General features: G+C 45.0%; 1 protein-coding gene and 1 non-coding gene across 2 annotated transcripts in view; one reads left to right on the top strand and one right to left on the bottom strand.

Annotated features, from left to right (window-relative positions):
- AUTS2 (AUTS2, activator of transcription and developmental regulator) overlaps positions 1–26,274 on the top strand; it is a 193,857-nt gene that overhangs the window by 35,786 nt on the left and 131,797 nt on the right. The window lies entirely within an intron of this gene.
- On the bottom strand, positions 9,620–9,738 carry LOC112485318. Its single transcript, XR_003048402.1, has one exon. It is a non-coding gene; the product is annotated as a 5S ribosomal RNA (ribosomal RNA).

The raw sequence follows: 26,274 nt of genomic DNA, 5'->3' as shown, positions 1-26,274 counted from the left end.
CTTCTGTTTTAGAGCAAAACTTGAAAACGTTAAGTATGTCCTCTTCTGTAATGATGGCTGAGCCCTTCTAAAGGGATTAAGGCTGCCAGGCCAAAAAGAAAAAAGAAAACAATGTTTATACTCTTAACTTGGAGCAGACTTAATCCCCTGGGATGCCTTTTGGAGGCTAGGGGAGTGTTGTGGTCTCTTTTCTGGGGAGGCCATGATATAAATCGTATATGGATGTATATGTGTCATGACATTCATCTCTTTAGGAAATACACTTGAAAACATTTTTCTTGGTGCCCATAAGAAAAATAAATGGCTGATGGCAGCCCGGATGGTAGGAAGACAGCTTAGGATGAAACAGGAAATTTTTGCTAGCAGTCTTAATTCCTCAAGGGAAAAAGTTAGATCCCCAACACTTGAGTCATTTAAAATAAACTAAACCAACCTCACAGGGGTTGGGGAGTAGGGAACCTGCATAAGGTAGGGGGACTGGTTTGCTTACCTAATAGAAATTGGAGGTGGATGCAGAAATTCCATGATGAACTAGAGTGTAACGCTATTTCTCTGCTTAGTACACACCTAACTCTGTGTGTGTGTGTGTGTGTGTGCGCGTGTAGGAGACAGACAGACCAACTAACTGAGATATAGAGGCTTTCATTGATACCGGTGGTGGTTGTGGGTGGGGACTCAAAGAAGGCTTGGTTCCCTTGTCTAGGAGTGTGGGCCTAGAACAGTAAAACACTTTTTCACAGCCACAAGGACAACTTGTTTTTGGAGAAGGTCATCAGCAAGCTCAGATGAGGGCCGCAGCGCTGCTACCTCGGAATTGTGTAGGTGTCCACCAGGCAGGCCCTGCCAGCTCAGCTTCCCACTGCCAGATCCCAGTTGTAATTTCCTGCCCCCACCTCCCGCTCCCATGCTGCAGCCACATGGCGTATCTCTCCTGGGCTTCCAGGCCAACCACCGAAGTCATGCATGATTGTTTTTGATCTCCCTCCCACCTTCCATTGCTCTTGGCTCCGGTCACACTGGTCCACGAGGCGTTTCCAGTCATACCCAGCACTATCCCATCTCCCTGCCTCAGAATGTTTGTTACCTCCATAAATTGAAGTCCTGTTCCCATCCTTTAAGGCATAGCAGGAGCACCTCGCCCCCCTAGAAAGACATATCAGACCCTTGCCTGAAATGCATTTCTCCCATAAATCTGTTTTTATTACTTTATAAGTATAAATTAGAGCTTTCAGGTCAGAGAATTGAATTAACTATACTACTCATTTCAGAATGCACTGTCATCCCAGATCTGTGTGAGGCATCTCTTAATTTTTCCCCATTATTCCGGTCTGCTCTCCCACCCCCAACACCCAGGCTAACATGCTGGATATCTTACCTTGTCAAATAGGTGCTGTTAACTCTGCAGGTGTGTTTAGCTTACCTAAGTGGTGATGTGCTGTCAATCTTAGTTCTGTTTCTTGTCACTTCACACTATCTTTAAGCTTTGTCCATGCTGCTGTGTGCACACAAGTTTATTGCTTCTTTGTGCAGCCAAGGAGACATAAAACGCATTCCCCTAGTAAAGGATGTCTAAGGTTGCCTTCACTTCCCCCACGACAAACACAACCACCACGATCATCCTCAAAATGTGTCCATTTATGAAAGTCTACAATCGTTGCTCTGAGATGCATCTCAGGAGATGTTACTGGGTCATAAAGCAATTGCAAATGATTTCAGTAAATATTGCAAATTGCTTTTCAGAATTGCTACTTCATCTCACCATCCACCTGCAGTGCATGAGTTCTCATCTCCAGATGTCCTTGCCAATACTTGCTGTTATCCACATTTCTAGTTTTTGCCACTTGACAGTATAAAGTATTGTTGTGAGTTGGCCATGTTTCTGAGTTTCTGACTTGTTGATTTGCAGTAGTTTTTTATATATCCTAACTATGGGTCATTTGTTATTTTTGGACACTCAAATATCTTTTTCTAATCTATATCCATTAACTATCTGTACTGACTTTTTTAAGATACCCTTAATATTTCTGTAGTGACACATGTATATTTTTTGGTCTTACGTAAGTTCTGGGAGGTCTGGTTTAAGAAATCTGTCCCTAGTCTACAGATATCATTCTACATTTTCTCTCATTAGCTTCATAGTTGTTTTTTTTCACTTTCGGGTCTTTAATTCATTCCATAAAACTTGGTGCCATTTACCAGAGTTTGTCTTGAATTTCTCTCTATCCATGTCTTCAATCAGATTTGAGCTCTTGGAAGCAAAACTGTTTCATTCATCATTGAAAACTCAACTTTGCTGAGCCTGAACCTGGCTGGCCCACTTCCTTGTCCATCATACTGACGACAGCCCTTCTCTCCATTCTCAGTGAGAGAGGCATCACTCCTCCTGTCTACACTCAAGCCTTTGAGTCCCACATCCCAGCCCATTCTTCTCCCCAGTGATGTCTATGTGCTATGTGTTTTACCTCTCAAAAGAGTGGCCCAGTCTGCCCCTTCCTTTGTTTCAAAACAGCTTCTGCTGTGACTTCCTAACTGGCCTCCCTATCTGTGCTGGTCTCTAATCAGGTGGTTCTCACCCGTAAAGTGTGCATCAGAATCACCTGGAGAGTTCATTAAAACACAGGTCACTGGGCACCACCCAGGACTTTCTGATTCATTTATGTAATCTGCAGTAGAGCCTGAGAAAGCTCCTTCCTAACCAGTTCCCAGGTGGGGCTAAGGCTGCCGGTCGTACAGAACTTTGAGAACCACCGCTTCAGCTGCTCTCCCATCCACCCACCCACTGTCTCGTTCAGCAAATAGTTGTTGAGCACCAGTGCTGGGCATTGTTCCAAGTGCCGTGATTCAGCAGGGAACAAAATAAAGTCACTCATGGAGAAGGAGGTTGGCGGGGGGGGCGAGGAAGGGGAAGCAAACAATGAACAAATTAATGTCTAATATGATGGCTAGAGTGATAAATGCTAAGAAAAATTTAAGGAGGTTGAAGGGATAGAAGAGTGGTGATGAGGAGAGGGTAGTTAGGGAAGGCGTTCTGTTTAGGACGCGTTTGAGCGGTCCCAGAAGAGACTTTCAAACAGGATACCGCAGATTCTTTTGGTTACCACTGTCCTTTACGGAATGAAAGGCAGCCACATCTGACTGTCATTCTGGGCTCTCTCTGAATTGCCTCCACTCACCTTTGCACTCATCCTCTTCACACCGAGGCTGACCTGATTTCTCCCAAGTCGCTCTACCGACCTGTTCCCTCCTGGGGCAGTTATTGTGCTCTTCCTCCTCTACAGTGCCCTTCTCCTGGTTTGCCTCATGTCCAAATCCTGTAACTTATTCAAGAGTTGCCACATCCTCCTGGAAACTTTCTCCAGTTCTTCTTCCTCATTGCAGGAACATTTACCCCAAGACATGTTGCATTCCTCCCTTGTATGTTGCTTGCGTGACTCGATTCTGTATTCCAGTGAGGGTGCGGTAGATGTTGGTTGAATCACTGGCAAAAAGCATTTCTCTTGCTCCTTGACCTCTCCAAGAGGCAGGTCTCTTGTGTTTCCTAAATGCTGGTGGCCTTAGTAATAGCTTAATGAGAAAGTTAAGGCCATGGCCTAAACTGGAGTATTTGAATTATCTCTGGATTCCTCTATTTGTCCCAGCTTCCTCTGTGTGCCATTATCAAGATAATTGAGTTGGAGGCAGTAGCATTTTCTTCACCTTCCTTCAGGCTCACAAGCATTCTTCACCCAAAGGGAGGGGGATTAATTGACTGCTTTTATCTTCCGTTCCAATGAGGCTTTCATGAGAATCACTCCCCCGCCCTCGCCCCAGTATCGGCTGTGGTAACCTCCCTCATTCGTCAGGGGCTGGACATGAAAAGGAGAGAATCTGAAACTCTGTAGAGCCCCATGATCTCACCAGGTTCCTCTCTTCCCCGTTTCCCTCCAAACGTCTTGGACCTGGCATGGTGACAGTTCAAGTGGGAGATGCCACAGTGGGGTGAGGCAGACCCAACCGGAAGCTGCACCAGCCCCTGAACTCCCTGCACAGCGCCAGATGGTCTGGTGCAGCAACAGCCTTTCGGAATTAATAACTCTCCCTCCAGAGGGCCAGCTTCATTCAGGAACCGTTTCACATTTTGCAGCTAAGTGTCTTTTTTTTCCCCATAGTATTTTCTGCCTGCTCCGTTCTGGGCAGACCGTGGGGCCTGCTCATGAAGGCAAGAGAGATGTCTCTTGCTCCCTCCACCTTTCTTTGCCTTTGGCTTCTGACAGTGCAGCTTTTAATCTAGAAATTATGGTAACTTGTATGTGCATTTTGAGAGTATATCATTGCTGCATTTAATTAACGGTTATTAGCGTTAGCGTACTGTGCTGTATTCTATGTCACAAATCATCAAGTCTCCCAGAGCAGTTATAGCAATTAAGAACTCCATCACACCTTCTGTATAGTCATTTGGTACTTTTCCAGGTCTTTTCAAAACTGGAAATTACTAATCAAATCATTTCTGCTCTGTGCCTCAGTATCGTTTATTCCATTCCTAATGATGTGCGACTTTTTTTCCTTTGGCCGTTAACAGAAGCATCCGTGCGTCTAACCCATTTCACACCACCGTCATGCTTTAGCGAGGCGATAATGAACTTGCAGAAGGAAATGCAGGCTTTGATTCTCTTTTCAGAGCAGTGTCTTTCCTCTCCTGCTGTTGGGTGATTGAATTTTGAAACTGTAAAATGCATCGACAGACCTACAAACCTGACTTGCCAGAGCCACAGCCATCACAGTTTAGCTTCAATTCAGAGCTCAGTGCGACTCCTGCCTGATCAATTTGTCATCCCTCTAAATGGAAACTAATTACTTCCCAGGGAAAGATTGCAGGCAAATACCAGCCTTTGCATCAGCAGCCCTCTGCAGTGAGGTGAAGGCAAAGTCCACGGGGTTTCACCAAAGGGGCCATTTCCCTCTCTGCCTAAATAATGTCAGGAATAATTTTTTATTATTTAGAGTAGGCATGAGCCATACTGCCTTATAATAGTGACATCCACTAAGGTTAGCCGTCAAGAGTGCATCTCAAGTTAATAGGTCACCTGGATGGACCCAAGTCAACTGTCAGGGGCCATTCAACTGCCAGGTTTCAGCAAAAACACCCTGGCAGGCTTTTGATGGTGTTTAGATGAGGATGAGCCAGCCTGCTGGCAGTGTGGCCCACTGCCTCTGCCCCCCACCCCCAAGGGGATTCTTTTTCCCCTTCCCAAGAACATTGCCTTGGAAGCATCCCCGGAATGACTGAATCATTGCCATCCATGCAGCATCAAACAGACTGTGCCGCTGACAGCTGTAGGCAAGATTGGCTTAGATGCAGTGCCAGGAGATCCAGGCCGTGCAGGGCTGCTGCTCGAGGCCTGCGTTAGTAAGAAGGCCCTGGCTCAGGGCAGCGGGGCTGGGGCTGGGGCCGAGCCAGGCCAGCCAGCTCAGACGCTGTTGAACAATCTGATCAGAGGAGGCCTTGCCAGTTCCCTCCCTTTGCCCACTTTGAATGCTGTCCTCTCAGGCTGTGTTGAGCTGTCAGGCTGGCTGAATGGTTTGGGACTCAGGGCCAGTCCCGCCACCTCTGTGTCTGAGATGAGCTGCAAGGTCTGTAGCCTGACCCCGGCATTGCCCAGCCTTGGACAGTCTCCCAGAGAAGTCAGAAGAGACTAGAAGAGAGGTAGATTTGATTCAGCAGCTTATTGAATTCCCAACTATTTGACTTGGGTTTCATGTTGGGGATCATGTTCAGGCCCCCCTCGGTGTGTATAGAGGAGCTCAATCCCCAGTCATCACCCTTTCCAAAGCTCTCTTCTATTTCAGTCCCCTCATTCCTACCACGTAGCAGCGAAGCGATGAGAAGCTCTGCATGGCTGTGTGGACCTTCCGAGCTGGGCTAAGCTACTGAACTTCTCTGGGCCTTGGTTTGCTTCTCTGCAACTACCGAAGGGGCTTGGACAAGATCCCCTCAAAAGGCCATTCCAACTCTTCATGCTTAAGTTTGCTTCGAAATACAATAAAAACCCAGAAAAATAGTTACCTTTGCTTGGCCAGCTCTACTTTGAAGTGGAAAATAGCGATGGCTCTTTGAAAAATGATGCTGCCTTTATAATGCCTTCTCCCTTACTCTCTCCACAAACTTAAGACAAGGCATTTGGGCCACACCATGTCTCTTCACCTCTATGGTATGTGTCCTGGGACTTTCACTTTGGTAAGCAGGCAAGGACTACTAATTGGGCGGGAGGCTGATTTTCTCTATCCTATACGTCTCTTAACCCCTCTTCCACCTTCCCACCAACTCTTATTTCCTCCTCTCTTTTCTCTGCCATTAGGATGCTAGGAAATCAGGTGATACTGACAATATAAGGACTGTGCTACATACATTTGGAATGGAACGTTGGCCTCTCGTTGGAACTCAGACCATCCTATATGCCCTAGCTACAAACAGTGTAAAGAAGATCAGGATTTGAGAAGTTCGTTATACTTCTTAGTTTTACCACAGTTCAAGCCACTGACCTACCAACAGGAGCCATTCAGGAAATGTCACCCCATGGCCTGGTATAGTGGGGTCGGGATGAGAAATGGCTGAATGATGATTGCATGTGCATTGAGTATTAGTTAACTTTGGGCCAGTGTTTACCTTTTTCTTGTCTCAGTTTTCTCATTTATAACATCAGAATAATGATAGTACCTACCTCTTCTGGGGGCTCTGGTGAGAGTTAAATGAATTAAAACACATAAAGAACCTAGAATAGTTCCCACTCTGTCCTCAGCCCAGGATGAACGTGAGTCGCCATTGTTACAGTCAGTGTCATTGCAGTCACTCCCATCAAACCACCAAAGTTTCCTGCTCTCCATAATGCCACCAGCTTGCTATGTCACCTTCACCAAGGCATGTCACCTCTCCAGACCTCAGATTCCTCATCGGCAGCATAAGGGAGGGGATAGGACTGAGTATAGTGCTTTCTGCTTGTATAGTCTGCATTGTCTGTGACAAGTTTGCAGGTCGATGTTGTTTATGTGTACGCCAATGAGAGTTTTGTGATCTCGAATGGAATATATGTACTCAGATCATTAACATAAACATACTAGAATATTTAGATTAGAAACATGGTAGACAAGCTAGGAAATCATTGAAGTAAATGTTAGGAACTTTTGGAAAGAATCAATAGTAACTGTGAAAAACAAGCTTATTAAAATAATCACACTAGTAAAGGATTAGAAGCCCTCTTTTGTGGAAAATAGAGAGTTTAGATCTGTTTTGAAATTAAGAGACACCTTTTCCTATTAACCTTAATCTCTGAATATGTATATGTCAGCCTCAATTTACAAAAAGAAGCCAACATGTCAAAGTGAGAAGAACGAACACTGGTTACGTAGAAACAAATGGCATTCCAGGTCGCAGGGCCCAGCCAGGGCAGCATTTATCTAAGAATGTCCCAGAGGGGATTTTGTGAGTCATCAGAGATTATCTATGTATCAAATTCCCCATAGTCTAGCATTGTGCCTCAATTGTGTGGTGCCTGGGTTTTTAGCATGTCGACAATCAGGAATTTTTCAGGGACAAGTAAGAGAACTATAATTGCTTAAGCAACAGGGGGAGTTATTGTTTTTAAAAAGAGCTGGTTAATTCAACTTGGTAGCTGTATTGGAGCACTAGATTGACTTCTCTGCAATTCTCTTAGCTTTCTCTTCATGGTTCAAGATGGCACTGCAGTTATCAGTTACCATTTCCTCAGGAAGTTACATTCACAGACAGGAAGCAAGGGTAGAGGGTTATTCATGTATCCTTCTTTTTATCAGGAGGAAATTCTTTTCCAAAAGCCCTACAGCAGGTGTCCCTTAGGTCCCATTGGCTAGAACTGGGTCCTATTTCTGCTCCTAAAATAGTCATTTAAAAGGCCAATGAGATTTCTATGCCTCTGTAATGAGGAGAGGTCACCTATCTAGAACAGTGCTGCACAGTACCCAAACAAAATCTGGGTTCGGCAAACTCAAAGGCTTTGATTGGGGCAACCAACAGGGTCTATATGGGACCTTGCAGGTCACTGATTCCAACCTACCACTTTGTAGATGAGGAATTTGCCAGTGGTTTAACTTCTCTGAACCTCAAAGAATGTAAGTGGTCAGTTGCAGATCTAGAGCTCGAATCTCTTTCTTCTTGCTCTTACTCTCATCCTCACTCCAGTTTCTTCCTGGCATTATTTTCCATTTCAAATTCTTAACATAAAACAGATAACAGTTGTACATTTCAGTTGATTCTGCTACCACTAATAACTGCCTTATCAGTTGCTACCAAGAATGTTATTTAAAAATAAGAACCATGAACATTCACTTCAAGATACCCCCGTCCAGCTTCTATGACCATTACCCAACAATTTTACCAGATTTATTCTACATGCAAAGCAAACACACACAGAAGTCCTTGTCCTCAAGGAGTTTGCAGTCTAAATAAGAAAATTTCCTGTACTCGTGACCGCTACATATAAGTTAATAGTGCCAGCTGATTGATAGATGATTTAGGTTCACATCAGGAGACGGAGGAATCATGTTGGATACATGGCTGAGGCCCGAGGAAGGGATTTTGCTTAACAGAGATGAGGGATGAGGAAGTCCAAGTGGCATGATAATGATGATCGTAATGATCATAACATTTATTGAGCCCTGTTTTCAAGACAAGGTTTGAAGCACTCTACATGTTTTAACTTACTTTATCCTCTCAAAAGACACCCTACAAGATGGAGTGTATTGTTTTCTTATTATTTCCACTTTAGCTATAAGGATAATGAGATATAGAGAGGTTAACCAACTTACCAAGGTCAGACAGTAGATGGTAACTCTAGACCCAGGAAACACAGTGCATACTTTTTATTTGTGCTCATCCTCACTTAATGTGAGCAAATTCATGAGATAGGAGAGTTCAAGGCTTTGTGAAGGGACTGCCTATATATTGATTTAGCTGAGGGGAGGATTTATGTCATGGAGATGAGGTAGGGAGAGTTTTCACTAAATTCAGAAGTGCTTAGAACCTGGTCTGTCTGGCCTCTGGATCCCAGAAAACACTGGTAAACACATATAACGCAAAGAACACACACAACATTGAATATGGCTTCTCCCTCATACTTTTTGCCCTCCATTTTAGAAGTAAGGGATGTTTATGTGTATCTATAAGCAGTGAAGACATCGCCAGATTATTATGATCATATAATCTATTGCGCATGCCATCATAATTGCACATTGCTCTGATCCCATGTGTATTACTGTGATCAGATGTTTATTGGGAAAGCTTCAAGGCCCATTTACTTAAGATTGACTAAGTGGTGGCTGACTGCCTTCAACATATCTCCCAGTGTTCAACACAGGATAATAGTAACCAATATACCAAACAACCTCCATTTTGAGATGAATAACAAAGGACTTTTGTTACTCTGCGGTGCACTAAACAGAATTAAGTCACAACACAGTACTCTGCCTTCTTCCTCCTCTTTACTTTTAATAGTTAAACAATTTATACTATTTAAGATGTTAAAATGGAGTTTACTTAGTCGTTAGAGGGGAGGGAGTTGACGTTATCTAAACGTAAAAGTTAATAAATATGAGATCTTTTTCTTTTTAACACCTACAGCACCTGGTCTTCCTAGGTGGTCTCCCATCCCAGTACTAACCAGGCCCGGCCCTGCTTAGCTTCCGAGATCAGACGAGATTGGGCACGTTCAGGGTGGCATGGCTGTAGACTAATATGAGATCTTAGATCATTATTTCTGCTAAAGATCCAGTATCCGAATAAATATGAAAGGTGGCACTGTGAGAGAGACATCTCCAATTGGCAAATGAGCCAAGTCATAGAAAATTGGGGTAGCTTCGAATTCCAGTAATGGTTTTATCAATGGTTGTTTCCTTTGCTGTAAGCTAAACGTTGGCTCTAGTTTACTCTTAGATATTCAGATCTTTTTTGACTCTTGACAATGGTAGATTTTTTTTGCAGGTTGATTGATTTTGCCCTTTTCTAGTATAGTTTATATAACAACTTTCCCCTCTTATTAAATAAAATGTTTACAATTTTAAAAGGAACATTATCTCTCATACTTTTATATTTCCTTTTTAGAAATTTTACCACTCAGTATATTTCAAAAACCTTGTGAATGGCTTTTGAAAAATGCTTCACACTGCAGAACCCCGTTCTAATCCTAATCCCGGTACTTAACTTTGTGAGTTTAGGTGGAGTATGTTAACCCCTGTGACTCCCAGGTCCCTCCAGACTCCTTCCCTGAGTGGTCTCCCACCAATGCCAATTAAAATTCTCTCTGTCACACAAGGCTCAGTTCAAATGCTCCTTCCTGGAGCTTTCCTCGATTTACTTCCTTTTCATTTCCCTCAAACCGGCAATAATCCATTGACATTATTTCCTGTCCTCTTGAAGTGCATACCACTTGAGAGCCAACGTTGTATCTTCAGTTGCCTTTGCACTCCAGAATGCTTAGCACAGAGCTTGCCCACAGTAAGCACTCACATGTTGAAAGGATGAATTAATAGATCAACCTCGAGATCATGGATTGTACTTGTTTCTTTAAAATCGCTACTTTAAATTAGTGGTTCTCAACCACGGTGTTGGGCCACTGCGGCATTGCGATCAATTTTAAGTGTGTTCTAGTTATTTGTTACCAATGATTGTTATGGTTTGGGCATTTCCAAACTCTTACTGTTTTTGTAAATTAGAATGATTCTCTTCAGTAATACGCTTTAATGATGATGATATCATCCTCCAACATTATTTAATTCTTCGCTATGACTCTCTTCCTTACCCTGCAGTTTGTTTCTTGAATTGAAGAGAACGGGTGGACTTAGAGTCAGGGCCCTGGAAATTGTATGTAATCCATTGTATATGTTTTTTTTCTGTACCACCGCGCATAATAAGCTAGAAATCACTGTTAATGGTTATGGAACAATAGAATTATTTCAGTGCTTTGCTATTTTGCAGGATTTGGGTGCATTGTCAAAATGAACATTACTTGTCAATTTAGGAAAAAGAATAACCATTACTCTAAACCAGGGTCAGCAAACTTTTTCTGTAAAGGTCTAGGTAGTAAATATTTTGGGCTTTGAGGGCCAATACAGTCTTTTAGCAACTACCCATCTCTGCCGTTGTAACGTAAAAGCAGCCTAAGATGCCAGTGATGATCCTCAAATGAATAGATATCACTGTATTCCAATAAAAAGTTTATTGACAGAAACAGACATTGGCTCACAGGTCCGCTCTAAGGCATAGCATACACATGGAAGTTGTAAATGATACTGGTTACCTTTTAGAATTTTTATTAATCACATTCATTCTCCTTCCTTTGTAATAGCTAAGGAGTTCCTGCAAAGAAATAAAAATGATGAGATAGTAAACTTGTTTACTTATTTGCAAGAATATACAGTATTATATATTGCAGAGTTAATAGTCTCTGAATTTTGTCGGCATAAGAAATGAGATTAAATTCTTTTTATGATTTAAATACAGCCACAGAGGGCAGTTTATTAAAGAAAGGTGAGTATGATATGACAAAGCACCTTGTCTGCCAAGAAGTTTGCTTTTGCGGTGTTATTTGTGGCACATTATTTTCTGTCTTGGTAGTTTCCCTCTGTGGGTTATTCAGGCTCTACCTTCTTGTTTGGCATTTTTGTTGATAATTACTTGAAAAATCATCACTTCTTTTTTAAAATTACTACGTGGAGTAATAGCCATTCCTCCTGACAATTGAAGGGCCAACGAATGCAACCAAGTGAAGTGAACTTTTAAAACAGGGCCCCGAGTGCACTGCAGGTGACTTGAAATAACTAGTCTCTGGAGTTTGGACACCCACAATATGTGTCTTAAGAACTCAGATTCAAGAATGACTCTGTCACAGTCTGTGGTGGAAAACCATCACAACAGCAGGGTCCCATGCACTTGGGACATCCCTCACCATAGCATTATTTGTCAGTGCCTGTAAGTGGGCCCCAGCCCACTTTGACAGCCCCCTCAAAGCTCTGGCCCTCTCCAGTGCTCACTATGGCAGGAAAGTGTTACCCCTGAGCACTGGGTATGAATTAAAACCCTTCCCAGGGCAGGGCCAGGACCATGCCCAGAGGCTCCTCTGAGTCACATGCCAAGTCTCTCTGCTGTTAGTCAGACCCAAGTTAGGGACCTCTGAGAAGGAGGTTGGTCCCCCACATTTTCATGTCACAGGTGTCTCCTCCCCTTTCATGCTGACACCAGCTGAGCAACTGGCATCCCAGTCGGCCCCTTGGCCTGACTAGGATTGGAGCCCTGTGGTATCAGCAAATAACAGAATGTGGCTTAAAAAATAACGATACTCTCTCTCATTACAAGAAGTCTGGAGATAGGTGATACCAGACGTGCTGAAGAGGCTCGGTGCTTTGTCAGAGAGGACCCAGGCACCTCAGTCTTTCCACTCTGCCGTCTTAGTGTTTGAGTCCCCGCACAGACACAAGATGGCTGCTGGAACTCCAGGTGTGATTCACAGCCTCATGTGGAACCGAGCAATGCAGGAAAGAAGAAAGCGAGGTGAAAACAGGGGCTCTTTCTTATGTTGTCCTCTTTTAGCAGGGCAGAATTTCCCAGAAGCCTCCAGTGGTTGTCACTGAGGCCTGCTGGCTGGAACAGCATCACTTGCCTTTTGGCATCGGGGAAGGAGATCACCATGTTTGGCTTAGACCAGTCATAGTCTCCCCTGGCACCAGACGCATACCACATTGATGGTTCTATTGGCAGAGAAGAAAGGGGAATGGCTATTGGGTAAGCAGCCAACTGTGTCTGCTGTACCTGACCTAACCCCCCAATTGATGGCTAGACCACCTTTTGCTTTGACTCACGAATCAAAGCCTTGCCAAGAGTGTACTATCTGTAGATAGTTCTCTGGAATTATTGCCAGCAATCTTTCCTGACTCCTGATCATTAGCAGACATCTGGATTCCCCATCAGTGCTTTTCCTACCTGGCAGGACTTTCTGATGCCTACTGGGATCTGAGCTTGCAGAGTCTTTTGGATACTATGTCTTATCCACCTGGCAGACTCTTTTTGGTCCTCTGCACATTGATCTGTCTCTTCTGAGATGTGGATAAGGCGCTTTGGGACCCATAATGTCTTAAAGAAAAGTAATTTTATTTTTCATAGTAAAATCACACACTGTCTGCATTTTTTTTTTTTTGTAGCATAAGTAGAAAAAGCATAAGTTTGTATTGGTTAATAGATTACTTTTAAGTAATAGATAAGATTTTGAAAATTCAAATAAATTTGAAGGGTTCTCCTCTGCCAATCTAATTTTATGGGATAGTTTAAAATGTTATTTGATTGCATGATCTAAACTATTGGCCCTTGCTTTTTTTGATATCGCATGTAAGTTATTTAAGAACTATAAGAATTAATCTGTGAGATGCCAAATAGAGCTAACTCTTAAATACCTTATATTTTTAGAGATTGATAGTTTACAAAGCACTTTTATACATATTATTTTAATACTTCCCTTAACTATTATCCCCATCCTACAGATGAAGAAAAAAGGCTGTAAGAACTAAAGTGACTTGGTAAGGCCCTTCCACCCTTCCGAGTCCATCTCTGAGGTACTTTCCTTTTTCTACCAGAAAAGTTCCAGTGTCCATGGTGGTATGCGTTAGGATTAAAGAAGTCCATTCATATCCAGATAGCCCAGCCATGCTATCTGCTCATATCAACCTCTGCTACTCTGCCCAGACTTTATTGGAGATTTCCATTCTTTCCTTTGATGGAATTTCTGCTAAGAAATAATAAATTCAAGAAAAGTGGGTAACAAGTTCAGCTGTAAGTGACCAAGACCTTAAAATAACAGTGGCTTGAAAAAAGAAGTTCCTTTCTTATGTAAAAGTATGGAAGTGCGCAGTACAGAGCCCTGTTCCTCAGGGACTTCTGGGACCCAGTCTCTTCCAGCTTTATGCTCCATGTGGCTCTGTTCTTATGGCCCCAAATGGAACTTCAGCCAGACATCAGCCTTTCCAAGCAGCAGGGCAGAAATGGGGGGTTGGGAGGAAGACAAAGGAGGAAGAGGGACAAGGGACGAGGATCAAAAGTCAGGTGCTTAGAAACAGGCAGAATCCTGCCACACAGCTGCTCCTAGCTTCAGGGAAGACCGGGAAATGTAGTTTTTGTTTTGGATTGCCACACCAGATAAGAAGTCTAGTACTGTGGAAGAAAAGGAGATCAGTTAATAGAGGGCTACCACAAGAGCTTGTAGAAAGTATAGGAAAGAAGTAAAAAATGTAAAGAAAATTGACCTTCAGAAATCATGATGACTGTATTGCCATCCTTTCTGAAGGGCATCTGAAATGACTATTTATCCACCTATTCATTCATTCATTCATTCATTCATTCAATAGATATTTACTAAACACTTACTATTTATCAGTCACTGTTGTAGACATTAGTGGTATAGCTGGGTAAAAATTGTGAAGGCAAGAGGGGTTGCTCTTAGAGCAGTCAAGGGAGGAGTCCCTCAGTGGGTGACAGTTGCAGGTGAAGGATGTGAAGGAGTAAGCCATGGAAGATCTGGAGTGAGAAATGTTCTAGGCAGAGCGAGCAGCAAATGCAAAGGCCCTGAGGTGCAAATGCATTTGATGTCCAAGATCTGTACAGAGAGGCGAGAGCAGAAACTATAGCAGCATGAGCCAAGGGAGCGTGGCTGAAGGCAAAGTTGTAGGGGTAGCCAAGGGTAGACCCATAGGGCCTGGCAGACCATAGGAAGGAGATCAGAGTTCATTCTCAGTGTTATGAGAAGTTGTTGGATGGCTGAGCAAGGGCATGGCATGGTTATGTTTGTGTATACCGATCATTAGGCAACCTAAAGTCACAGGTCGATTAGACTGGTCAATAAAGGACTTAGCTAGAGCACCTTCATTCTCTAGGGTATTTGGCCATGGCTTGCAACCAATGACCCCACTTGGTTCTTACATCAAAACAGTTAAGTTCTACCATAGGAAGGCTCTGCTCTGAATGATAGCATTGCACATGAGAAGCACCCTCCACCTATGTGCTGACTTTCAAGACCCAGATTTCATTCACGTCCTATAAGCAGGTGCATGGTTTGTGCTGGGACTAGGTTATATCTTTATTAAATAATCAGAGAAAGAATCCAGGAACGTTGTCAGGGATGAGGAACATGGAGACAGAATGCCAGGCTCTGCTGATCACTCTTCTCTAGGACTCCTCAGGTGCTTCTCTCATACCCCCTCTGATGGTTTCTCTGTGGCCTTCTGACGGCGTTCTGCAGTTTGCCCAAATGTCCGTTCTGGTTTTCTAACGTCAGGACAAAGCCCCAGGATAAGCAGGTTGTGGTTGCCAGTCAGCATTCATTGCAGACGTCCTCAGTGCATGGGGCTGGAGTTAACCTGCAGCCTTACTGTCTGCCTACCCAGTTTTGCATGCAAAGATAAGTTGTACAGGAAAATTACATGGAGATCATGTACCACTAAAATCGGCTTATTTTTTTTCCAAAGAGGCAGGGGAGCTACTTCTTAGCAGAGTGAGCTGCAGAGTCTTTCTGGAATGCAAAACGCAGGCCTTTGTATTAGAAGTGAAATATTTAGATAGGGATCATTATGGAGCTCTTTTTATAGCAGGGCAGTCCTGATAAATAGAAAGAGAGAGCAGGGAGGGGAAGCACAAAGGAGGTAATAATATCTGATTAGCTAAGCAGCTGGATAACTGAAGGAGAATTTGTTAAAAACCTATCAAGATATCAAAGCTAGATGTTGAGTTGCTCTGTCAGCCCAGGCCACTTGTGCAGCCGTCCCTGGAATATTACCCAGTGCCTAATTTGCTGCTATTTTTCCCCCCTAGCGCCACTTCTTCATCAAGGGTTCTGGGCTGTGTAACCTAACCCTTAGCTGTCATCAAGGCTTGTTTTCATCCCAGCTGTGGCAAGGGATCCCAGTATGAAGTAGCTAAGTTGGTATTCCAGTCATCCCAGTCGTACTTGACCACATATGAACAAGTAACCTCGTGTTTCTGGGGACAGGCGGGAAGGAACTTGAGAACTTGGTCCCCTTAAAGCCCTTGGAGGATTGCTTCCCCCGAGCCCTGCATTTTACAAATGACTGGTGGTTCAATATATGGCACATCCAAGCCTATTTGGTCCCCTTCTCCCCGCTTAACAGATATCTTTGAGTCACCATACTCTCTCTGCCCAGCAGAGGAAGAGAGGCTTGGAAAACCATGAAAGTCATGCTTCCTTTAAATATCAGCTTCCCCTAAAGCAGAGATGAGAATGATTTGACTACAATGAGAGTGTTCCACTTGCCTCAGCTCTCCTGGTCCTCCAGGAGCCCAGGATGGTTGAACACGAAGTTGAGCTCGCTCACTGCCTGCTGTAGACATAGTAGCGCTCCTTTTGAAAACAGGGTGGCAGGAACTTGAGGGAACATCTCAGCCTTCAATCTGAGGAGGACTGACCTGTTTGTGGAAACCCTAGGGATCTGTCGAGGGCACTAGGGGCACCCGTGCTAGTAGCCGAAGACCTCCCTCCTCTTGTCACCCCAAGACACACCTTTGCACACGTACTCATGCACAGACGAAGTAGCTTTGGGTTCTTCAGATAAGAGCTTCAAAGCTCTGCTGCCGCCTTAGTGCTGGCTGCTGCCACCTATGAGCCTTTGATCCATCTTGCTGCAGAATCCAGCCCCTGGGGGCTGATTGCTTTGAGCCTAGGGCCAGGAGCCCCTCTATAACTCTCTCTCAGTTACCTCATACGGCCAAGGCTTGGGAGGGGGTTCTTTTTATCTCCCTAGATTGTGAAGGGTGCTTATTTCAACATTATCATATAGGATTCTTAAGAATGCCCTAAGAGATGTCTCAGGGCTGAAAGGCAAAGAATTGCAAAGAAGAGCCCAGTGTCTAGGCAACTTTAGGGCCAGGAGCCCCTCTATAACTCTCTCTCAGTTACCTCATACGGCCAAGGCTTGGGAGGGGGTTCTTTTTATCTCCCTAGATTGTGAAGGGTGCTTATTTCAACATTATCATATAGGATTCTTAAGAATGCCCTAAGAGATGTCTCAGGGCTGAAAGGCAAAGAATTGCAAAGAAGAACCCAGTGTCTAGGCAACTTCTACAGTTTAGTATGGATAAACCACATGCAGAAAGAAAATAGGAAGAAAAGGAAATTTGTCGTAAGGCTGCGTGTTTTCTTACTTGGGGTGCAAGGGGAGTGAAATCTGTCATGGACAAAATCCAACTTTAATAGCAGTCTGAAGCCCTGAAGCACAGACATATTGCAGAGCTAATGTGTTATTTTGTTTTTGTTTATTCTGCAGAAATAGGGAAATTTCATTTTTTAGTAGAATTACAAGCTCCCCTTTTATTATTCACAGGCCCTAACATGCATGGCTGCCTGAGCCAGAGAGCTCTCAGCGATTTTAATACCAGCTTCTTTGCGAATCTAAACTGGTTTTCCAGCCTGCTCCCTGGTGGGCCACGGGGGTTGTCGGAGTGCTGTTGTACATACTTAAAGCTTCTGAGGGAGCCTGGCTGCTGGTCTTTCCAAGGAAGACCAGGAGGCTTGTTGTGATTTACCTTAGCTGAGGGCAAGGGTGGGATTATTGGGGATTAGCAGTTGGAGGCAGGCATGGGTGGGGAGGAAGGGTCACTGTCAGCTTGGCTAGTGGCCTTCTTGTAGTCTTTTTGCTCCCTGGCCACCCCAGCTGCAGCCAATATTCCCTCCTGTAATTCCTGAGCATTTGCTGGGGTCACTCTCAAGATGTGCTATTCGGCCGGGCCTGCACATTGGGATCACCTGAGAAGCTCTAAGTCCTGACTCATAGGCCCTACTCATATTCTGATTTCACTGGCCTGGAGGTGGCCTGGGCATTAAGATTTTTACTTTCCACCTCCACCTAGGTGATTCTGTGTGCAGCACAGGTTTAGAACTACTGCCCTGCCTGCCTGCCACCCCCGCCCCGCCCCCGCCGTCATTTCCTGCTTCGAGACGTGGTTGGCAAGCTGATGGCCTCTTAGGTCCCAGAGCTTTGTCACTCGCTGGCTGTGTGACCTTGGGCATGTTCGTTGAGCTCAGCTTCCTTTTCCGTATGAGATGGTAGAACCAACCACCTCAGTAGTGTTCAGAGCGCCTGCCTCCTGAGGACTCCATTCCAATTCATTTCTGTTCACTGGGAGGCCACTGTGGCCGGCACTGTTACAAGAACTGGGCTTCAGCTGAGGAAAAAAGCCCAGAGGCCCTGCCTTTGTGAAGACAGGAGGAAAACAAACTTACCGAGATTTACTGTAATGTCAAATGGTGGTCGGTGCTACATGGGAGGGGGTGGGGGTGAGGATGGCAAGTGGCAGGAAATGACACCCATAAAGTGCGCATGCAGTACCTGGCTCTGCACAGTGCTACGGCTGTGCGTAGAGTCCTCGGTGGTGTCTTCGCTCTCACAGTTCCTGCCCGTCACTCCAGGTAAATGAACTCTCAGTGCGACACGCCTTTTTCTAAAGAGGTTAGAAGCGCCCCACATTGAGGTCTCAAACTTTGTGCTGCCAAGCTGGGGCCCAGTTGCTGTTTGTGTGGTGGATCCAGGCACCCAGCTTCGTGCACAGTGTCTCAGTGAGCAGAGATCCAGAGAGACGAGAGAGCAATCCAGTGTTTCACTGACCCCAGGTACGCGGGTATGTGCGAAACCCCTGCAGCCTGACAGGAACCGTTCAGAGCACAATGAGGTGAAATAGAAGGAAGCTTCACCTCTTACCTCCTACCCCACAGCTACTCCAGTTTCTTCTATGAATCTTAACGCCGCCCTGAGCATTCCCCGTGGGACCGGCTCCAGGCTGATGCCTCCTCTCCTTCTGTCCTCACTGGGTGAAGCAGGTATTGGGTCTCTTAACCCTATTTTACATTTAAGGGAGTTAGGACTTTGCCATGTTATGATTTGTTCCTGATCACACCAGGCTGCCCAGCAGATGAGTGGAAAAGTCTTCCCTCTTAGCCTGCATTATTCTCTCTCGTTGAGGGATCCGGCATACATATTGAAGGCTTACTGTGTGCCAAAGACTGGCATTTAATTATTAAATCATTGATCTCCATTTCACTGTTTACTCTTGTCCAACCCATTCTCCACACAGGACCCAGCACGATTTTAAACAAAAAAGAGAAGTCAGTTCATGGCATCTTCCTGCTTGAAATGTCCAGAGGTCTTCCAGTGACCTTGAATAAAATCGACTCTGCCATGTGATCCCCACTCCTGCCTGCCCCTGCGACCTCTTCCTCAGTCTCCCCCTCTCTCCCTACTCTCTGGCCACACTCCCTGGGCAAAGGCAGACTCTTCCCTCCTCACCTGGGCCTTGCCCTTGTCCGTTTTTCTCCTCTTGCAAAGCTTTCCCTGTGTCTTATTGTGGAGACGAGGTCCATTCTCACCCTTCTGCTCAAATGAAACCTTCTCGCCTTTCCCTGGCCATCCCCTGTCTCGATTAGGCACTCATGACACATGACACATGTCACAGTCTGCAGTTACCTTGCTTATTGATTCGTTTACCTGTATTTCTCATTCTCCTTCGCGAGAATGTAAGTACAAAGAGTGGACTTTCGCTGTTCTTGTTCAGAGCTGCCGTTTGACCCTGGGTCAGCTGGCACTCTGGAATGCCACATCATAACCTGACAGGGGAGCTAGGACAAGACAGAAGTAAATGAAATACCAGGCAGGATGTAGGGTGTACCAGAAGCGAAACACAGATTCTGCTTGATGGTGCCTGAGGCCGCCTTCTTCAGGAAAGTATTTCTTGGGTGGGCTTCGGGGAGGGGGTGGGTCCCAACTAGGATTAGGCTGCAGGGAATAGGGGAAGGCATTGCACTGGGAAATGCATAAGGGAAGTTGGAAATGGAGAAGAATGCCCAGGAGGACTTGGGGAGTGGATTGGGAGTAGTTGCTTTTGCTGGCCCATGGGGCAAAAGAGGGGAGGCAGTGTGAGAGGGTCCTGGAGTACACACACATTTCGGGGGAAGGACTCAGATCTTGGCTGGAGCTATAGTTCTACAACCCGATGACTATGTGAACTTGGGCACCTTTCCTAAGTGGGAGTAGGGGTATCTTATTTTGGTGAGAATCAAATGAGACACTGCTCTCTGTACATCCAGAAGTCAGTAAATGTTGGCTTAGAGCAGTTTTGATCAACAAGCCTGGGAGTGTGTACCCAAGCTTTGCTGCAGAAGCAGTGCCCTCTGTACAGGCCAAGGCACTGACATAAGGTTAACCCTTCATTTCAGGTACATGGATGGCTTTTCGGAAACTTCTGGTTGACAGTTTTCCTGTTATACATAAAACATGGAGTCTAACAACTCTTAGAAAGCCAGTCCCATCTCTGCCAAATAACATTTCCCGGGGTACGGTAAAGTTGGAACCTTTTCTTGCGGTTCCACCGAGCATTTGCCTGATGAACCAGATTGAAAATGAGAGCAGACAGTGGGGAGACCGACACCTGAAGCAGGAGATGTGTGCCAGATGGGAGCTGCCAACCCTTCTCACGGTACCCACGCAGCTCCGCTGACACAACTGTCCCTTTGAAAGCTGGCCCCGAGTGGGAAGGGCTGCACTGCTCTCCCAGCCCACTGTGGAATACTGTCTGTTCCTCATGGGGGGCGGAGCTTGGGCAGCTGTGTGCTGGGGCTGGGCACCTGCCTCCTTAAAACGGGGGCCAGGCTGTGGACATGGACCCTAGAGAGGCAGAAAAATCCTGAAGGAAGGAAAGGGAAATCCTAATTACTGCCTAGGAAACAGCCCTCATTTCTAAACCCAGCAGGTCACCTGGCGGATAATGCTTGTGGGCAGTGATCCGTTAGGAAGCCGTAATCCCTAACGTTACAGCAAGAGCTGTAACTGCATCTCGGGGCCGAGAGAGAGAAACAGGACTTCATAAATCTCTCTTTTGGCACCATTGCCAACATACCTAAACAATTTATCCCAAATGAGGAAATAATAATGTCATTTTCTAGCAGCCTTTCCCTAGGAGGAAGTTCTGTAGTAGAGAGTAGGCAGGTGTTTAAAAACTCTTCCTGGGCAGTACCTTGCTACCAGACGGGGGTAGGTAAGCTCTTTCCCACCTTCTGCCTCTCCTCTTCCCTCGCCCGTCCGCAGCACTGTAGGGTTTAGCAGTCAGAGGGCAAGAATGCAGATTAGGCTCTCAACTTTGTCAGTTTGTTATTTTGAATAAAGTAAATTGACATCAGTTTTTTCCGCTAAGTATTGAGTCTTGAGCCTAGTTATGGAAGATAAGGTTGCTGTTTTTTGCCATTATTGCTCGCTACTCCCCGCTGCTTTTCATCTGGAGGTCTATAGTAATTTTCAAACAAGTATCCTCATTTTACAGGTAGAGGATAGTAAATTCTATGGAACAATATAGGGATTTTTTTTTTCAGCATAACGGGAGGTTCTATATATTCATTAGAATAAATTCAGCTCCTTTTATAAGTAGAACCCAAAATAAACAGAGACATAAATATAATCGATGTTTATTTCTATTCCGTCTAACAGTCTTGACATGGATATTCCTGGTTGGCACATGACTGTCCTCCATTCAGTGATTTGGGGACTCAGCTCTTTTTATCGTGTGGCTTTGCCATTTTCTAAGCCTCCTACTTTTCTACATCTACCTGACCAAGGAAGAGGAGACCCAGAATTGACACACTTCTCCTCTGCTCATGTGCCGTTGCCAACAACTAGTCATGTGGCTCTAACTATTTGCAAAGGGCATGGGAGTGACCAGGAAATATAGTCTTTTGATGGGCAAGATGAACCGTGACAACTCAGTACTGCAGAAGAAGGATCATGAGTTTGATGGGTAATTAGTGGAAAATTATTCACTGTCACATCTCAAAGTGAGTGTCACCATTTTACCACCAGAGACACATGGTCTCATCTTAAGTCACACTGTCAGTTGTGGGGCCTGGACTTGAACCCAAATACCCAGTCTGTCGTTTTCTTTTGACTGCACTAAGGTAGTAATGAAATTGTTGGGTTCGAAGGTAAATAGAAGGGGGCCAGCTAAAGCAAGACAGACAGACTGCCATTCTGCCTTTACTGACATTTTTGGTTCATGCAATGGACTAGATCTCAAAAACTTCTCTTCGGTTTACAAAAAACAAAAACAAAAAACAAAAAAAACCCCTGTGATTCTTCTTGTCTTTTCATAATTCCAGACCGGCCTTGTCCCTTCAGTCATTTGTACTTGTACCTGGAACGCTAACACGTGGTGTTGCATCAAATTATTATATGGCCGACCGTGGAATAGATTCATAAAAACCAATGTTTAAGGTGTCCATTCATGCGGCACTCACCCTGGAGTGAATGACAGCTGTGGGACTCCATGTGGTATTTTGTGTTTTTGTTGAACTTATATACTGACGAAACCTCATAATTTATCTCTCTTTTCAGTTCGCTTTCTGTCTGAGCAGCTGTACTGAAGTTTGTCAAGCATGCCCATTAGCTTTCACATGTTAAGATGGTCTTTTTATATTCAAATTTTAGTAATATATTATTTAATCATTAGGCTGTTTACTGAGTGTGTTTGTGGCCATTGTTCTTTCTGAATGTCTAATCACCAAAGGAAAACATTTGAAAACGAACACTTTCTTCCCGAAACTGGTTTCCAGTCGGGGGAGGGAGCACCAGACTTTGCTATTGGGAGCATTTTGCACTGGGAGGCTCGGAAGCAGTCAGGGGCATGGCATGGGGGCGACATGGGTGTTGCTGCTGGATCCACTGACCCCACGTTGAGGCCTAGCCAGGGATACCTTGAAATACATGAAATTGCTGATATTCAACTATTTTTGTGCTTCAAAACAGCAATTTCATTGGATTCACTAACACTAAACTGGATTTCTGATGAAGCTTTTGTCCCCAAGGCTAGAGGGCACCACTTCTGCTGTACCAAAGGCCTCTGACACAGTCGTGGAGGCGGGGGGTGGGGGGAGGAGCCGGGGTCCCTGGAAAGAGCAGAACCACAGACCTTTGATGTGGTGGCACAGATCCAGCAACAGAAGCACTTGATACCGTGTGAATTCAGACCCATAACAGTGTAGCAACCCAGGTGCCAGAATGGGCGTAGCTGATGGAAGAGAGAGTCACAGTCAAGAATAGCTCCACGGAGAGCACATGGCATCTGAACAGAAGCTGCTGATACCCTGGTGGGAGAGACCCTGGTTGGTAAAAGGTGCCAGGGAGGGCATTTCACCAGAGATTGGGGGGCAGCATGGGACCCTGAAATCAGTTTCAAGTCCTAGACTCACCTCTTACTGGCCATGTGAGTTTAGGCAGGTTACTCAGCTTCTTCTATTTACCAGTTTCTTCCTCTGCAAACTAGGGGTCATAATAATAGTATTATAGCCACTGACAGAATTAAATGAGTTAACGTATGTAAAGTGCGTAGCAGTGTCCAGTACCATACTAAGTCACTGCTCTTTTCATGCAGAGCTCTAAAGGACTGAATGTATTTGACAAGCAGTGAGGAATTTAGCCTGATGTTTCGAGAGTGAAGAAGTAGGTTCTGGAAGATGAGACTTAGATCACAGGACAGACAGTGGTTTGGGTGTGGTTCCCACCACTGGAAGAAGCCAGCAAGTTGGCCAACCCCTGACCCAGGGAGTGGGCTCAGAGTCAAGAAAGTCCCGAGACCCCACTGGCTTTGTCGTCTGTCCCATAATCTATATTTCTGTGCTTTCTTCTGCCCCTCTTACTGTTTTAAAATCTTTAGTCCTTTTATTAACAGGAAATGGACACATTTTTTCATAGTTCTTTTTTTTTTTTTTGGTATGAATGTGGCTGTAGCAAATTCCTGCACACCCTCGACGATCCAGTTTGGTGTATGCCGGGAAGGCAGTCAGAAGGCATCAGCACCCCTTCTTTGCATGTTTTTGCTGTGGTCTTTTTGATGGCGCAGGGTGTATCTTGGGACTGGCTGCCCCTGGGAGTCAGAAGCTTTCTCTGCAGGGTTAAATGGGCAACAGGAGAGCGAGCAGCACTCCCAGCACCCTCAGAAAGAATCAGAAATGATGTTCTTGAAGGGAGCAGGATGCTGGCTCTTGCTGTGTTCCGGTGCCATCTTAAAAAAAGTTCTCCTCCCCCTTTCTCTCTGCCTTCCCACAACACACCTTGTACTAAATACATTTTTCAGACCTGACTTTGTGCAAACACAATGTTGTTCTGCAAGCATTAAAAGGCAATTTAGTACTCAAAGGATTAAAAGCTCATGTTAAATTGAAGACTACACTTGGCGTAAACATTAAAAATTGACAGAACACCCTGCACATTAACTGCACCAGGGCTTCGTAATTAGCATTTAAAAGTAAAACATCATTTCCTTACTGTTTCCTACTTACTCATTTATAATGCATTTATTATAATACAGATGTGAGCAGGAGGCTTTCTACCATCAGCAGCGAATGAAAAATATACCTGTGCTAGGAAAGAAACCGGGATTTATTAATCCGGCCTAAAAAAGCAAAACCAATAAAGAAGTTCCTCGCTGTGCGACTTTGAAAGAGCGGCCCAAGACCCCCAGAGAAATCGCCTTCACGTTTCTTTTCCTTTTTTAGCCTCTCACTAACAAATACTGGGCAGAAAATCCAACCAGGCTTAGGCCGGGCACAAACTGGTGTCTGAGATCTATCAGCTGGCAGATCACCAAAGGACCGTGGAAAGAGCTCGTTGACCCATTGCTGAGGCATCTTCAGAACTTTGGGAACAGTAGAATCTAATTTTCCAATTCGAAGCGAAATTCTGCTGACATAACACAGATGGCTGAGTTTGTAAATGAGGACACCTGTTCCTGACACCTTTGGGCTCTTGCTTAAATTTCAGGTTTTGTATTTAGCATGATCAAATTTGTAAATCTGAATGCAGTCCAAATCTGATCTTGCTTTCTTCCTCCTGGTTAGTTCTGAATGTACCGCCATGGCTGTTTTTCGCTCATACTCACCTCTCTGCCCCCTCTCAGGAGGCTAGGCCGTAGTTCTCCACCTTGAGTGTGCTACAGTCACCGGGGCTCTCGCTAACCTGAGGATGCGGACTGAGCAGGTCCGGGATGGACCTGAGACTCTGCCTTTCTAAAACGCTCCGAGGCGGTGCCTATGCTGCGGGTCCCTGGACCACACTTGGAGTGGCAAAATTCTGAAATCAAATTTCAGTCATCGAATTCAGACCGCCAGAGGCGGAGGACCCTCAGAGAGTGCCAGGTCCCTGTGGTCAACCCCTGGAGATTACAGAGAGAACCAAATATGGTTCTTGCCCTGAATGAATTTTCTCTAGATGTCTGAGAACTCACTATCTTTCTCAGGCTTCTCCTGCTGGTCCTCATTTGTAATGTGATTGAGAACACCTTTCCTTTATATTATCTACAGATCCTGACAGGCATATTCTGCTAAAGCAGACCTCCCTGGCTGTCCCCAGGTGGCCTCAAATTCCCTGGCTGTGCCACCATAAGTTTATCAGGTTAGCTAGTTGACAGGACGAATATAATTTCTGGTCTGCGAGGCCAGTCTGGATGAACGCATGACATAAGGGTGTTAAAAGTGGAGAAATCTGAAAATAGATTTCACTCTTGTAAGAACAGTGCCAGGCGCTGGCCCAGCCCACGGAACGCCTCAACCCTGGAGGATTTGGGCAGCGAAGCACGCTTCCCTGGGGAGGGGGTAGCAGCTCAGGAGAGGAGGACTATTCTCAGAGCTAGGTTCCCAAGGAACCAATTTGGTATCTGTTCTGTGGTAATCTCCTGAAGGCAAAGAGGAAAGAGGAGGCTGTAGTAGAGATGGGGGAATATTCCGATACCAGCAGGCCCCTTGTATTTTCTTTTCATTGTTTTAATGATTTTTTTTAAATTCCAGAAATGTAGTCATGCCCCTGCATGACTTAAAAATGCTCCTCTCTCACAAAAAGCCATGGGCTAAAACACATCCGAACAGCAGTCAGGAGCGAGATTTGCTGTCTGAGCGGGGAGGACATGAGCCTGGGTTCTGAGTCAGTCTCTCAGCGAAGCCTGGCAGGGCCTGGAGGGCGGCAACCGGGGGCTTGCAGGTTCATTAATTACCATAGTGTTTTTATGAGAAGATCCTTGGCTGTGTTTGTGGGAACAGAACCCTGGTTTTAATTGCATCCCTTCTAGTTATTCAGATTATATACTTCTAACGATCTTGTTTTTCTGGCTTTCGTCTACTCTACAGAGGTATAGAAGAGTTCACCAGAGAAAATGCCTGAGCACTGTTTACATAGATGTAAAGGAGC

Source organism: Pteropus alecto, unplaced genomic scaffold (assembly GCF_000325575.1).
Source record: "Pteropus alecto unplaced genomic scaffold, ASM32557v1 scaffold68, whole genome shotgun sequence".
Classification (NCBI taxonomy): Eukaryota; Metazoa; Chordata; class Mammalia; order Chiroptera; family Pteropodidae; genus Pteropus; species Pteropus alecto.
Note: the sequence above shows the minus strand (reverse complement) of the source record. Positions and strands in the feature narration are given on the sequence as shown.